This window comes from Carcharodon carcharias, chromosome 5 (genome assembly GCF_017639515.1).
Source record: "Carcharodon carcharias isolate sCarCar2 chromosome 5, sCarCar2.pri, whole genome shotgun sequence".
Classification (NCBI taxonomy): domain Eukaryota; kingdom Metazoa; phylum Chordata; class Chondrichthyes; order Lamniformes; family Lamnidae; genus Carcharodon; species Carcharodon carcharias.
In genome coordinates, this window is record NC_054471.1 from 106018936 (window position 1) to 106031844 (window position 12909).

Below are 12909 nucleotides of genomic sequence, written 5' to 3' on the forward strand. Positions count from 1 at the left end.
ATTTAACCCTACCAACATATCATTTTATTCCTTTTTCTCTCATCAGGCTTTTCCTTAAATACATCTATGCTAACTATCACAAACAAAAACAAAAATAGCGGAAAAACTCAGCAGGTCTGGCAGCATCTGTGGAGAGGAATATAACCAACCTTTCAAGTCCGTATGACTCTTCATCAGAACTAAGGAAAAATAGAAATGAGATGAAATATAAATTGGTTGAGGAGGGTGGGACAGGTAGAGCTGGATAGAGGGCCAGTGATAGGTGGAGGCAAAGAAGAGATTACCAAAGTTGGCATAGACAAAAGGACAAAGGGGTGTTGACGGTGGTAATATTAGCTATGGAATGTGCTAATGGTGACATTAAGAGTAGACATTAATAGTGACATTAATGCTATCTATCTGTGGGTAGAAATGTTTCTCCTGAGTTCCTTATTGGATTTTTTTAGTGAATATCTTATATTTTTGGCTTCCAGTTTTAGTCTTCCTCACCTGTGAAACTTCTCTACATCTACCCTATCAAATCCTTTCCTAATCTATCAAGTCACCCCTCAGCTTTCTCTTTTCTGTTTTGAAGAGACAAGGCCATGGTATTGTAGCCTTATTCTTGACTCACACTCAAGCTTTGCAAAGCTCCCTTCCAGGAGTCCAGACTTATTGAATTTTCCATTTAATAAGCAACTAATCCCTTCATTGGATTGAAAAATATGATTACAAAAATATAGAACCTCAAATATTTGCAAAATTTCTAATATATGTGTGGGAAAATATACAACCAAATTAAGTTCTATCATGAAGATAAAGTGGAAATACTGCAATGCTGGCCATCTGAAATCATACTTAAAAGGAAAACGTGCGGCAATTCAATCAGCATATGAAGAGAGCAGTGCCCTTTGCCAATACTGAGGAAGACAGTGAGGTGAGCTCTTGTACACCAAAATAATAAAAGAGTCAATAGTAAATATTGTAGGTCAATCGTATTGTTCACAGAAATAAAGAAAAGCTTCTGCAAGTTAAATTGGTTCACACAGCGCCCAATTTTCAGGTGGTGCACCATCTCCTAATGCCCCAAAATGGCAGACAGGAAGCACGCGCACACTTTCAACAAGCGCCCTTACTTTGCCATTGATACAAAATCTGGGCCCAAATATTGTGCCCTTCAGGGCCTCAGGGCATCCCAAAGCACTTTTTAGATAACAAAATATTTTTGAACGGTAGTCGCTGTTATAATGTAGGAAATGAGGCAGCCAATTTGTGCACAGAAAGCTCCCACAAACAGCAATGAGATTTTACCCAGATTATCTGCCTTTTTGTAATGTTGAGTGAGCTATAAATATTGGGCAGGACACTGGGGAGAACTCCTCTGTTCTTCTTCAAAATAATTCTATGGGATCTTTTATGTCCACCTGAAATAACAGACAGAGCCTTGATTATAGTGTCTCCTCCAACAATGCAACACCCTCTCATTGCTGCACTAGACTGTCAGTCTAAATCTTTGTATTCAAGTCTTTGGACTGAGACTTGAACTCACTGCATTCTGACTCAGCAGAGCAAGTGATACCAGCCAAACCAGACTGGCATGAGATCTGCTATAACCATGCCTGAAGCAAGTGTTAGCTCATTTACGCATCTGTTTATTGACCTGACCAAAGTATTTGACGCAGTCAGCCGTGAGGGCCTTTGGAAAGTAATGGAGACGTTGGCTGCCCCAAGAAATTCATCACAATGATTCAACAGTTCCATGACAGCATTCTTGTGCCTATCCTGGATATTGCTGAGTCCTCTGACCCCATTCCCAGTCACGAATGAAACCAAACAGGTGTGTGCTGGTGTCAATCCTCCTCAGCATATTTTTCTCCATCATGGTTTCTGGTGCCATATGTTATTTTTTTTTATTTGTTCATGGGATGTGGGTGTTGCTGGCTAGGTCAACATTTATTGCTCATCCCTAATTGCCCTTGAGAAGGTGGCGGTGAGCTGCCTTCGTGAACTGCTGCAGTCCATGTGGTGTAGATACATCCACAGTGCCGTAAGGGCAGGAGTTCCAGGATTTTGACCCAGCAACAATGAAGGATCGGTGATATATTTCCAAATCAGGATGGTGAGTGGCTTGGAGAGGAACTTCCAGGTGGCGGTGTTCCCAAGTGTCAGCTGCCCTTGTCCTTCTAGCTGGCGGTGGTCATGGGTTTGGAAGTTGCTGACTAAGGAGCCTCAGTGATTTCCTGCAGTACATCTTGCAGATGGTACACACTGCTGCCACTGTGCTTCAGTTGTGGAGGGAGTGAATTTTTGTGGAAATGGTGCCAATCAAGTGAGCTGCTTTGTCCTAGATGGTGTCAAGCTTCTTGAATGTTTTTGAAGCTGCATTCATCCAGGCTACTGGAGAGTATTCCACCACACTCCTGACTTGTGCCTTGTAGATGTTAGACAGGCTTTGGGAAATTGGGAGGTGAGTTGCTCACTGCAGGATTCCTAGTCTCTGACCTACTCTTGTAGCCACAGTATTTACATGGCTAGTCCAGTTCAGTTTCTGGTCAATGGTAAACCCCAGGGTGTTGATAGTGGGGGATTCAGTGATGGTAATGCCATTGAATGTCAGGGGACTATGATTAGATTCTCCCTTGTTGGCGATGATCATTGCCTGGTACTTGTGTAGCACGAATGTTACTTGCCAATTATCAGTCCAAGCCTGGATGTTGTCCAGGTCTTGCTATATTTGGACATGGACTGCTTCAAGGCTCAGATCCAGGCATCAAAATTAGATATTGCATGAACAGGAAGCTGCTCAGTCTGAGACGGCTCCAGGCAAAGACCAAAGTCTCCAAGGACATACTGTATGATTCCCTATTTGCCGATGACTGTGCACTAGCTGCTGGTTCAGAGTTAGACATGCAATCTAGCACGGACTTGTTCTCCAACGCATGGGACAACTTCAGCCTTACGGTTAGCTGAAGAAAACTGAAGTAATGTACCAGCCTGCTCCAGGAAAGCCCCATCTCGAGCCCAAGGTTTCAGTTCATGACCAGAACCTGTCGGCAATGGATAAGTTCACTTATCTCTACAGCACACTCTGTCAAGCTGTCTATGTGATACCAGGACACACGCAAGATCTGCTAAAGCAAATTTAACCATTGGCAGACTTCAAACATCAGTCTGGGAATGAAGAGGAGTAAGTCTGCCTATCAAACTGAAGGTCTATAGAGCAATAGTCTTGCCCACTCTGCTCTATGCATGTGCGACTTGGACTGTGTACCAGCGTTATGCCAGGAAAATCAACCACTTTCACTTGAGCTGCTTTCAGAAGCCTCTGAAGATCAGATGGCAAAACAAATTCACAGACAGTGAGGTGCTCACCCAAACATCCACGTTGAGACAGTCACCACTGAGTTGGGCTGGTCATGTAGCCAAAATATGTGACACTTGCTTACCAAAGCGTATCTTCTATGGACAGCTTGCATCTAGGGTGCGATCTCATGGTGGTCAAGGGAAGCACTATAAGGACACTCTGGGGGTTTCACTTAGGAGTTTTGAGTTTGACTTTAAGCGCTGGGAGAAGCTCGCCCAGGATTGTTGCACCTGGTATGACCAAATAAAAAATGATGTGGCCTCCTTCGAAGGCAAGTGCACATCAGTCAGAGAGAAAACACAAGAAGAGGAAATCTGGAGCCAGCAACTTGTTCAAAAATCAATTGTCTGTGATATCCTGTCCTATTTGCAGCAGAACCTCCCAGATAGAGGTCAACTTAGCAGTCACCTACGTCTCCACTGGAACCTTACCAAACAGCTTAAGTGATGAACATGATCATTTTCGCCTCGAAGGATGAACAAGCAAACAATATATGACTAGTGATGTTCTGTAATAACATGGGCCATAGGCAAAGAGTGGAGTCTGGTTAGTTTCAGTGCCTCATCCTATCCCGGGAAAAGGAGGGTTTGATTGTAATGTGTTGTAGAGCGCATCACCAGCTTGTGGCTTCACTCTGGATTAAGTAACCTCCGCTGCACTGTAAAACCTCTGAAATGGGACATTAATGAAACAATTATAGTCGTTATGTGTCAGAGTGTATCCAGCTTGCACTCCAGATCAATTACTCTGAGCTGGACAGATTTGAGAAGGAGACATTTCCCACTGATGTGTTCACTCAGTACAGCCTTGCCGACCCTGAATTCCCACATACTGCAGTCCAGACATATAAACAGCTCTGCTATACCTTAGGCTAAGAACATAGGAACAGGAGTAGGCCATTTAGCTGCTTTACCTATGGTTTAAAAAAACTATCAATCTCAGTTTTAAAATTTATAATTAACCTACATCAATTGCTGTTTGCAGTACTCCCCCCAAGGCCAGTATATCCTTTCTGAAGTGTGGTTCCCAGAATGACTCACTGTAACTCTTGGTGTGGTGTAGCTGAAGCATGACTTCTACCCGTCCCTGGCTGTCCTTGAATTCTAGTCTCTAAAGGCCAACACTCCATTAGCATGCTTGATAATGTTCTGTACCTGTTCATGACATTTAATCTATGTCCCTGGACCTCCAAGTCTCTTTGGACCTTCTTTCTAAATGGGTAAAGCTAGAAACTATCTGTTCCCTCCCTTTTAGGAACAAAGCAAATGACTTCACATTTGCCTCAGTTAAAATTCATTTGCCACAGTTTTTCCCATGCACAAAACCTATCGATGTTTCTTTGTAATTTTAAGCTTCCATCCTCATTGCTTACAATGCGGTCTATCTTTGTGTTATCAGCAAACTTCGATGTGTCGTTTTTTTTTGCACCATCCAAGTCACAAGCACATAAGAACATAAGAATAACATCATAATAATATATTAATAACATAGGAGCAGGAGTAGACCACATGCCCATTGAGCCTGCTCCACCACTCATTACAATCAAAGTTCCAACTCCAATTTCATGCCTCTCTCCCCATGTCCTTAGAGTCCCCAAGAGACTAACAATCTGTCTATCTCTGCTTGAAATATACTTAATGATGGCACATCCACCGCCCTCTATGGCAGAAAATTCCAAACACTCACAAACCTGTGAGTAAAGAAATTTCTCCTCATCTCAGTCCTAAATAATCGACCCTTTAATCCTGAAACTGTGATCCCATATTCTAGATTCCTCAGCCAAGAGAAGCAACCTCTCAGTGTCTACCCTGTAAAGCCCCATCAGAATCCTGTATGTTTCAATGAGATCACCTCTCATTCTTCGAAACTCTAGAGAATATAGGCCCAATTTACTCAGCCTCTCATCATAGGACAGCCCCCCTCATCCAAGGGACTAATCTAATGAACTTTTGCTATGCTGCCTCCACTGCAAGTATGTCCTGCCTTAGATATGGGGCAGAATTTTTCACTGAGTGGGTGACTCGCTCGAGCGTAAAATAGCGCATGATGACTTTGGTTGATCGTCCCGATGTAATTGCGCATTTGCACAATATTTTGGTCAGACCTGCACCCACATCGATTTTAAGGCCAGTTAAGGCCATCAAAAAGGCAATCAAGCCATATTTTATGATCCCTGTGCGATTTCGCGCTCGTTGCATGGGCAAAACGGGCAGGCAGATAGTCGACATTTTGCTAAACCTCATCCAAAGGCGCGATAGAAAGGGTCAACAGCATTGCCAGTGTTGGTAGTGAGGATTTTGGAAGATAGTTTGCTGCTAGTTGCTTATAAGGACTTGACAGCTTCATCTCTTTTCAGGGTTTCATTGTTAGCATTTCCAGGCTTCATTTTAGGGCTTATTGGTGTCTCCAAGGCCCCTTGAAGATTCAGCCTTCTGTGACCTTGGTAATGGGGATTGTGGTCTCCTCTGGTGGCACCTCCTCTGAAGAGGAAGAGAGGGACTGACAGAAGGGAGAGGAGGCCAAGTGTAACAATGCAGCTTTCTGGGGAGGGACCTGTTGGAGGAGAGGCATAGGCACAAGGGACGCAGGGTCAGCAGGAAGTCCAAGGCAGAAGGGGCCGCAGAAGATGCCACTCCTGCTGCCAGGGTATACAGACGGTGATGCAGCTACCTCAATATGTCTGAGGTGCAATGCTGAAGTAGGGAGACAGTGATCTCCGTTTGTCAGCTGACTGGGCCTGAGATCAGCTCTGACTGTGTGAATGGACACCCCATGCCAGTGGCTCTGAAAATCACAATGTCCCTCAACTTCTATACATTCGGCTCTTTCCAGGGGTCAATGGGGGACCTGTGTGGAGTCTCCCAATTAGCTGTCCACAGTTGTGTCAAACTGGTGACAGAAGCTCTGTTCAGGCAGGTAGTGACCTTTATTCATTTCCATACAGACAAGGCTGGCCAGCCTAAGTGAGCCAGAGGCTTTGCAGTGATTACTGGGTTCCCCCGCATCCAGGGTACTGCACACACGTAGCCAACAAGGCACCAGTGGGTCAGCCAGGTTCCTTTATCAACAGGAAGGGATTCCACTCCATGAACGTGCAGATAGTGTGTGACCACAGGATGCAGATTCTGGCAGGTTACATGATGCTTACATCCTGAGACAATCCCAGGTGCTATGGCTCTTCAGTGCTCCAGTGCGACTGGATGGATGGCTGCTGGGGGACAAGGACTATCTGTTGAAAAGGTGGCTTATGACGCCTCTCAGTCACCCAAGAACAGAGGCAGAGCAGTGTTACAATACGGGTTATGCCTCCACAAGGGTGGTGGTAGAGAGGACCATAGGTCTTCTCAAGATGCGCTTCCGATGCCTGGATCATTTAGGGTGCACACTGCAATACCCCTCCACAGCGGGTGTCACTGATAGTGGTCACATGCTGCGCAATCCACAATCTCACACTGGCAACCAGGGACCCATTGGAGGAAGAGGATCTTGATGCAGCTCTACAGGCCACGGAGGATGAATCCAGTAGTGAATAAGCAGAGCACCACAGTGAGGAGAACGTTGAGGATGTGGAGGCAGAGCTCTGTAATTTTCAGGGACATCAGGGACGCCTTGACCCAACGCTCCTATGGCTAGGCCACCAAAGATCTGCTTCCACCTTATGCCAGGGCTGCTGTCTCCATCCAGAATGACTGAGATGACACTTTCATTTGCACCCAATGTCCAATCAATGCCTGTGCAATAAAGTATCCAGTCACTCACGTCCAGCATTACGTACTGGCGTACCCTGCACCGGAAAGAAAAAAGGTGAAGTATATTCAAGCCATCAGAGCCAAAGCAAATTTAATATTATTGTCACATTGAATGTATAATGACATTACCATTACTGGTATTGACGTCCACACTTGCAGACATATAAACTAAACATAAATGGACTGAAAACCACCCACAAACTTTCCCTCTTGTGCTCATGGTGCCTTTAACTTACATTTCTGAGTGCTACATCTTGGTGCTCCCCCTTGCTGGCACTGGCATTAGAGAGAGCCTGCTGACTCTGCTGTCCTGTTGGCCTGGATGACCTTGACCATCGTCCTCTGGCCAGTGGAGCCTGTGCTGGCCCCACCTGGGAGTGAGCAGCCAGTGCCACAGCTGGCATCTTCCCAGACATCGCAGCCTCATCAGATGCCACGGTCACTGGTGGAAGGGGGGAAGGAGCTGCTGACATCATCCAGAGCACTGTGAGAGGAGCCCGCAGAGACGACAAGGAGCTCGTGCACCAATGTGAGGTTGCTCTGGACCTCCCTGCTCACCATTGATGGACGGGCACCTAGCTGGGATACTGGGTGCCTCATCCATCTCCCACACTGACACTGACCACCTGAGGTCATTGCCTGTATGAGGGCTTGCATACTCCTGGAACCTCTGATTCTCTCCCTGGAGCTACCTCCATGAGAGTCGCCACTCTCTCGATGGAGGGGTCATTGTGCTCAGCTATGAGGGTCAACGCAGTGTTCATGTTCCGCATGGACTCTTCATAGATCACTCCCAGATCCTCCCACACATCTCGCTGGACATCCAGTATCTGCTGCCTAATGGACGACTCCAGAGGCTCATCAATTGTCTTCAACTGAGCATCATTCTAGTTCCCACAGTCCTCCGACTGCCGGCACCCTAGGCACTCTCTGCCTCGACCTGCACTTCAAATATGTGTTGAAGTGTCCTCACCAATGTGCACCTATTCCAGCTGCCGATCTAATTCCCACTGAGGTGCTGGTATCTGCGCTGGTGCCTGGTTCAGAGAGCGGGTGTGACGCAGGTGCAAATGAAGCCTGGTGGTCCTCCGGTGTCAGGGGTGGCCCTTTGGGTTCCACAGAGCCTGCTGCTGAACCTAAAAGGGAGATCCAGGACATGTCATTAGTTAAAGTCACCACACTGTCACTGTGCATGCCAGGCATCTTGGTGAGACAATGGAGATCTGCATCATGGTGCCATCGTCTTTCAAATGATCAATGGGGACTCCAGGTTTGAGGCTCCCATCAATGAAGAGACTACACTAGAATGGTTGCACAATCTGAAACTCTCGCCTCTGTGCACTGTGCTCTTACCTTCATCTGATACCCCCGCCTTTCCACGCCCGGTTGCATGGGGTACGTGCTGGCTCTCCAGTTCCAAGGCATCCTGCTCAAGCCTGGTCAGCAGCAACAAGTTGGGTGGGCCTCGGCCTGTCCAGGACCTCTCTGATTGGTTATGACTTGTCTTCTCCTGAAAGGACAGAGGAGCATTGATTAATCAACTCTCTACCTGCAGCACCGTTGCAGCCTGGCCAACCCCATCTGAGGAACACCTCGCAGGGCACACCTGAGTCAGGGCCCTCGAGTCGCAAGACATTCAGTCCAAGCAGCCCGGGCTCACCCCCTTGACAAGCTCCTGCGTCATTGACAGTTGGCACTCAGACTCTAACAACCCTGAGCTCCGTGGGGCAACAGCCACACCTTAACTCTTCAACACACTGATCCATGACAACATTGTACTCACCATTCCTGAGCGGAGCAAATCATTGAACCTCTTCTGGCACTGAACTCATGTGCACCGCACCATGTCATAGCTGCTAACCAGCGCCTCCACCTTCTCCCATGCCCTCTTTGTGAGGTGCAGTGGCCTCCTCCTCCCACCTCTTGGGATAAGGGTGTTCCTCCTGGCAGCCACCTCCTCCATAAGGACCATGAGGTATGCATCCGAAAAGCAGGGGGCAGAGTGCCCACCCAACCTGCCCTCCCGTCAGGCGTCTCCAGCCGCACTCCATCACTTGAATTTGCACAACAGACTTTTGTCCGTGGTAGCCTTCCAGGGGATGCCTATGCCATTTTTAATCCAGGCGCCGGGTCGCCATTGGACTAGGTAGCTGACAGGCCCCCCTCCCCTGCTCAGCCTTTCCCAACCAGTGAGGAGGTGTGTTTCACACTGGGCGGGCCATTAATGGCCTGCCAGTGTGAAATCATGGTCGGGGGCCAATTGCGGGTGGCAGCCCATTTCATAGCAACCATAGAAGTTACAGCACAGAAGAAGGCCATTCGACCTATCTTGTCCATGCCAGCCGGAGGACACCCAGGTGCCCTTTCTAATCCCACCTCCCTGCACCCGGCCCATAGCCCTGCAGCTTATGCACTTAAGGTGCAGATCCAGGTACTTTTTAAAAGAATTTAGAGTTTCTACCTCTCCCACCAACTTAGGCAGCGAATTCCAGACATCCACTACCCTCTGCGTAAAAAGGTTCTTCCTCATGTCCCCCCATCACCTTCTGCCACTTATCTTGAATCTATGTCCCCTGGTTCTAGAATTCTCCATCAAGGGAAACAATTTTATCATGTCCACGCTATCTATTCCCCTCATAATTTTGTACACCTCAGTCAAGCCACCTCTCGGTCTTCTTTGTTCGAATGAAAATAACCCCAACCTATCCAATCTCTCCTCATAGCTACACTTTTCCAACCCTGGCAACATTCTTGTAAGCCTCCACTGCACTCTCTCCAGAGCTATTACGTCCTTTCTGTAATGTGGTGACCAGAACTGCACACAATTTTCCAGTTGTGGCCTCACCAGTGTTTTATACAATTCCAACATTGTATCCTTACTTTTATATTCTATATCTCTGCCAGTGTAGGAGAACATTCCATATGCCTTCTTTACAACATGTCTACTTGAACTGCTGCCTTCAGGGACCTGTGTACTTGTACGCTAAGTCTCTCACTTCATCTACCCCTCTTAGTATATTCCCATTTATTTTGTAATCCCTGTAACTGTTTGACCTCCCTAAATGTATGACCTCACACTTCTCTATGTTAAAATCCATCTGTCATTTTACCACCCACTCCACCAACCCATCGTTTTGGAGATTATGGCTATCCTCTAGACTATCCACTACTCGGCCAATCTTTGTGTCATCTGCAAATTTCCCAATTGTATCCCCCATGTTCATGTCCAAATCATTCATATATAATACACACAGCAAGGGTCCCAACACCGAGCCCTGTGGAACACCGCTTGAGACAACTTTCCATTCTCAAGGGCATCCATCGACCATTACCCTTTGTTTCCTGTTACAAAGCCAACCTTTTATCCAGTTTTCCGCATTACCCTGGTTATATGGCACTTTATCAAATGCCTTTTGGAAGTCCATGAACACGACATCACTACATTATCCTCATTAACCCTCCTTGTTATCTCTTCTGAACTCAAACAAGCTAGCGAAACTGGGTTTCCTTTTAACAAATTTGAGCTGGCTTTCTTTAATTAACCCATATTTGTCCAAGTAATTGTAAATTTTGTCCCAGATTATCGTTTCTAAAAGCTTTTCCACCACTAAGGTTAAACTGACTGGCCTGTAGTTGCTGGCTTATTGTTACACCCGTTTTTAACCAAGGGTGTAACACTTGCAATTCTTGTATATTACTGAAAAGAAAGACACGTTGTCAAAGCTTTTCATCTTGCATGCATCAGGATAAAGACTAGAATGTCAAATTTCAAATGATCACGACAATATATACTACAGGAGAAAGGAGTGTTGCCAAGTTGATTCTGATTGGCCAAGGCTTTGCCATGGAGAAAGCAATGGGGAACGTTAGGCTCCCCATGCTTCCAGATAATTCAAAAATGGCACAAAGTTTGAACATATTCTTTTTGTTTGTGGAGAACGAGTCCCTATGTATGAATGTGTGTCACTTCTAACAAGTGTCAATGAGCCACATTACTAGCATGACTAGCTTAAATTAGTTGCTGCTGTAACTTTTAGTGCACTCGAGATTATTCAGTAAGAGCTGCCTCATCACAGAACCATGTGTCACAGTAGACGTTTTGTTTTGGGATTTGGAGGCGAAAGCTGATTGAGTAAAGTTCGTACTTTGCCTCCTATCAACAGCTGGAGGGACATGTTGGTTGACTCAATCAGCCTATCGCTGGAACATATGGCCTACATGCCTGGCATCACACTGGTAATGAAATTCTTTTGCAATTCTCCAGTTCTCTGGCACCACAGTCACCAGAGAAAGTGAGGTAGAGGAGGCAGTCTTGTGGGAAAGTTGGAATGAAGGTTAAGCAGGATAGCTTGAAGGAAGGCAAGTGGGATTGAAGGCAGGAGAATGAAAGAAAGAAGGCTTGGATTTATAGAGCATCTTTCAGGATCTAAGGCTGCATTAATGTACTTTACAGCCAAAGTAGTAGTTTTATGTAGTCACTGTTTGCACTGAAACACATCCCGACAATCCAAAAACATTGTACAGGATATTATGCAAAATACAATGTCCTTAGTGTTAAGTAACAATACTGCCTCAGCTAGTAACATGTAAGCAAGTATTAAAACTGGATGTAATTAATTGTATTTCTCATTGTAGCTAGTTAGAGTTTACACATTTATATATTTATCTCAGGATGTAGAAAAATACTTTACAACCAATAAAGTACTTCTGAAATGCATTTCCTGGCTGATCCCGGGCCCGCCAACCACACCCACCCATGAGCTTAAAATTCTGCCCATGGAATGTTCCAGATGTGGTCTCATCAAAGCCCTGTACAACTCTAGCAAGACTTCTTTATCCCTGTACTCCAATCCCCTTGTGACAAAGGCCAGCATGCCATTTGCCTTCCTAATTGATTGCTGTGCTTGCATGTTAATTTTCTATGTTCCTTGTACAATATATCTAAATCCCTCTGAACATCAACATTAACAATTTCACACCTTTTAAAAAATAGCTTGCTTTTTTGTTCTCACCATCAAAGCTCCCCACATTTTATTCCATCTGCCACCTTGTCACTTAACCTACCTGTATGCCTTTGCAGCTTCTGTGTCCTCCTTGCAGCTTACATTCTCATCTAGCTTTGTATCATCAGCAAACTTAGATACATTTCTCTGTCTTTTCATCCAAGTCATTAATAAAAATTGAAGATAGCTAAGGGCCCGGCACTGATCCGCAGCACTTCACTAATGGCAGTCTGTCAACTTGAAATTGCCCCATTTATCCCTATTCTTTGTTTCCTGTCAATTAACTAATCCTTGAGCTATGCTAACATATTGCCCCAATCCAAGAGCCCTTATCTTTCTTATTAACCTTTTATATCACCTTTTGTATCACCTTACTGAATGCCCTTTGGACTGGTTCCACTTTAGCTACGCTACTAGTTAAATTCTCAAAAATCTCTAATAAATTCCTCTTTCATAAAACCACATTGACTTTGTCTGATCATACCACAATTTTCTAAGTACATTTTTAAAGCTTCCTTAACAATAATAGATTCCAGCATTTGCTCAACAGCTGACGTTGGGCTAACTGGCCTGTAGTGCCCTGAGTTTGTAGAATAATGGGTTGATGTTTATGTTAATGGGATCATGATGATATTAATGATATAAGAGTGATGTCAGATGACCAAGAGAGCTGGGCGCAGAATATTCTGTGCCCTGATTACCATGTGCTTACCCTGAGGTCTTTGTAAATAGTTCTTCACACGTTGTTTGAAGTTAAACTATACTGACTGTCTCAAGTCTGTTATAGGGAATCAAAGCCTCAGCACAAGTATGG